Source organism: Mustela lutreola, chromosome 3, assembly GCF_030435805.1.
Source record: "Mustela lutreola isolate mMusLut2 chromosome 3, mMusLut2.pri, whole genome shotgun sequence".
NCBI lineage: Eukaryota > Metazoa > Chordata > Mammalia > Carnivora > Mustelidae > Mustela > Mustela lutreola.
The window spans coordinates 89,244,985-89,248,678 of NC_081292.1; the positions used below are offsets into that span (position 1 = coordinate 89,244,985).

Consider the following 3,694-nt stretch of genomic DNA (forward strand, 5'->3'; position numbering starts at 1 on the left):
AGGACCCTGGGATCATGACCTGAGCCGAAGGCAGTGGCTTAAGCCACTGAGCCACCCAGGCACCCCTAACATTGGATTTTTGATAGGAATTGAATTTACAGATGGTTTTTGGTAGTATGGACATTTTAACAATGTTAATTCTTACCATTCATAAATATGAGCTATCTTTCCATTTATGTCTCCTTCAATTTCTTTATCAATGTCATAGATTATGGGGTACATATCTTTCATCTTCTTAGTTAAATCTTATCCTAAGTATTTCATTAGTTTTGATGCTATTGTGAATTAGATTGTTCTCTTTATTTTTTCAGATAGTTCATCATTAGAGTGTTAAAATGCTCGTCTTGTGCTTACTTTGGCAGCACATATACTAAAATTGGAATGATGCAGAGATTAGCTTGATCACTGAACAAGGATGACATGAAAAACTGGGAAGCATTCCATATTGGAAAAAAAAGCGAAACAAAACAAAATTCTTGTCTTTTATATATTGATCTTGTATTTGGCAGCTTTACTAAATTTGTTTATTCAAAATTTTTTGTGAATTTTTTAGGATTCTTTTACATGTAAGTTCATGTTATTAAAAAAAAAGAAAATTTTACTTCTTCCTTTTTTTTTTGGAGTCTTTTATTTCTTTGTGTTCCTTGTTTCTCTGGTAGGACATCCAGTACTATGTCAAATGAGAGTAGTGAAAGTGGACACACTTGTCTTTGTTCTGATCTTTAAGGGGAAAATTTTCAATTTTTTTTGATTGAATATGAGATTAGCTCTGGGCTTGCAATATGTGCTTTTTCTTTAATGGATTTTTAAAACTATTTTTTAAAAATTTTTTATAAACATATAATGTGTTTTTATCCCTAGGGGCACAGGTCTGTGAATCTCCAGGTTTACCCATTTCACAGCACTCACCATCACTCACCATAGCACCTGCCCTCCCCAATGTCCATACCCCCACCATCCTCTCCCAACACACCTCCTCCCAGCAACCCTCAGTCTGTTTTGTGAGATTCAGTCTTTTATGGTTTGTCTCCCTCCCAATCCCATCTTCTTTTATTTTTCTTTTCGTACGCCTGAAACCGCCTATGTTGCATCTCCACTTCATCATATCAGGGAGATCATATGATAGTTGTCTTTCTCAGATTGATTTATTTCGCCAAGCATAATACCCTCTAGTTCCATCCACGTCATCACAAATAGCAGGATTTCATTTCCTTTGATGGCTGCATAGTATCCCATTGTACATATATACCACATCTTATTTATTGATTCATTTTTTGAAGGACATTTAGGTTCTTTCCATAGTTTAACTATTGTGGACATTGCTGCTATAAACATTTGGGTGCATGTGCCCCTTCAGAATGCCACGTTTGTATCTTTAGGGTATATACCCAGTACTACAATCACTGGGTCATAGGCTAGTTCTATTTTCACCTTTTTGAGGCACCTCCACGCTGTTTTCCAGAGTGGTTGCACCAGCTTGCATTCCCACGTACAGTGTAGGAGGGTTGCCCTTTCTCCACATCCTTGCCAGCATCTGTCATTGACTGACTTGTTCATTTTAGCCATTCTGAAAGGTGTGAGGTGGTATCTCATTCTGGTTTTGATTTGCATTTCCCTGATGCCGAGTGATGTGGAGCATTTTTTCATGTGTCTGTTGGCCATTTGGATGTATTCTTTGCAGAAATGTCTGTTCATGTCCTCTGTGCATTTCTTCATTGGATTATTTGTTCTTAGGGTGTTGAGTTTGATAAACTCTTTATAGATTTTGGATAGATAGTGGCCCTTTATCTGGTATGTCATTTGCAAATATCTTCTCCCAGATAACTTCTGACAGTCATCTTTTGGCTTTGTTAACTCTTTCCTTTGCTGTGCAAACAAAAGCTTTTTGATCTGATGAAATCCCAATAGTTCATTCTTGCCCTTGCTTCCCTTGCCTTTGGCGATGTTCCTAGGAAGAAGTTGCTGCTGCTGAGGTCAAAGAGGTTGCTACCTGTTCTCTCCTCAAGGATTTTGATGGATTCCTTTCTCACATTATGCTTCTTCATCCATTTCCAGTCTATTTTCATGTATGGTGTAAGGAAATGGTCCAACTTCATTTTTCTGCATGTGGCTCTTCAATTTTCCCAACACCATTTGTTGAAGAGGCTGTCTCTTTTCCATAGGACATTCCTTCCTGCTTTGTTGAAGATTAGTTGACCATAGAGTTGAGGGTGTATTTCTGGGCTCTCTATTCTGTTCCATTGATCTATGTCTGTTTTGGGGACAGTTCCCTACTATCTCGATGATGACAACTTTGTAATAGAGCTTGAAGTCTGGAATTGTGATGCCAACAACTTTGGCTTTCTTTTTCAATATTCCTCTAGCAATTCGAGGTATTTTTGTGGTTCCATATATATTTTAGGATGATTTGTCCCATTTCTTTGAAAAAAAGATGGATGGGATTTTGAAAGGGATTGCATTAAATGTGTAGATTGCTTTAGGTAGCATAGACATTTTCACAATATTTGTTCTTCCAATACAAGAGCATGGAACATTTTTCCATTTCTTTGTGTCTTCTTCAATTTCTTTCATGAGTACTTTAGAGTTTTCTGAGTATAGATTCTTTGTCTCTTTGGTTAGGTTTATTCCTAGGTATCTTAGGGTTTTGGGTGCAATTGTAAATGGGATTCACTCCTTAATTTCTATTTCTACAGTCTTGTTGGTATAAAAAAATGCAACCAATTTTTGTGCATTGATTTTATATCCTGACACTTTACAGAATTCCTATACAAGTTATAGCAGATTTGGAGTGGAGTCCTTTAAGTTTTCCACATACAGTGTCATATCGTCTGCAAACAGGGATAGTTTGACTTCTCTTTTGCCAATTTGGCAAAATTTGGATGCCCTTAATTTCTTTTTGTTGTCTGATTGCTGAGGCTAGGACTTCTATTACGATGTTGAATAGCAGTGGTGATAACGGACATCCCTGCCGTGTTCCTGACCTCAGCGGAAAAGTATTCAGTTTTTCTCCATTGAAAATGATATTTGCAGTGGGTTTTTCATAGATGGCTTTGATAATATTGATAATATGTGCCCTCTATGCCTACACTTTGAAGAGTTTTAATCAGGAAGGGATACTGCACTTTGCCAAATGCTTTTTCAGCATCTATGGAGAGTATCATATGGTTCTTGTTCTTTATTTTATTAATGTGTTGTATCACATTGATTGATTTGCAGATGTTGAACCAACCTTGTAGCCCTGGAATAAATCCCAGTTGGTCGTGGTGAATAATCCTTTGAATGTACTGTTGAATCCTATTGGCTAGTATTTTGGTGAGAATTTTCGCATCTGTGTTCATCAAGGATATTGGTCTGTAGTTCTCTTTTTTGATGGGATCCTTGTCTGGTTTTGGGATCAAGGTGATGCTGGTGGCCTCAGAAAAAAAGAGTTTGGAAGTTTTCCTTCCATTTCTATTTTTTTGGAACAGTATCATGAGAATAGGAATTAATTCTTCTTTAAATGTTTGGCAGAATTCCCCTGGGAAGCCATCTGGCCCGGGGCTTTTGTTTGTTTGGAGATTTTTTTTTAAAGATTTATTTATTTGACAGAGAGAAATCACAAGTAGACAGAGAGGCAGCCAGAGAGAGAGAGAGGGAAGCAGGCTCCCTGCTGAGCAGAGAGCCCGACGTGGGACTCGATCCCAGGACCCTGAGA

The 3,694-nt window shown here is 37.6% G+C and overlaps 1 non-coding gene across 1 annotated transcript; it reads left to right on the top strand.

Annotated features, from left to right (window-relative positions):
- The first annotated feature begins 346 nt into the window (after positions 1-346).
- On the top strand, positions 347-450 carry LOC131828363 (U6 spliceosomal RNA). The gene has a single exon (XR_009352379.1). It is a non-coding gene; the product is annotated as a U6 spliceosomal RNA (small nuclear RNA).
- The last annotated feature ends 3,244 nt before the right edge of the window (positions 451-3,694 follow it).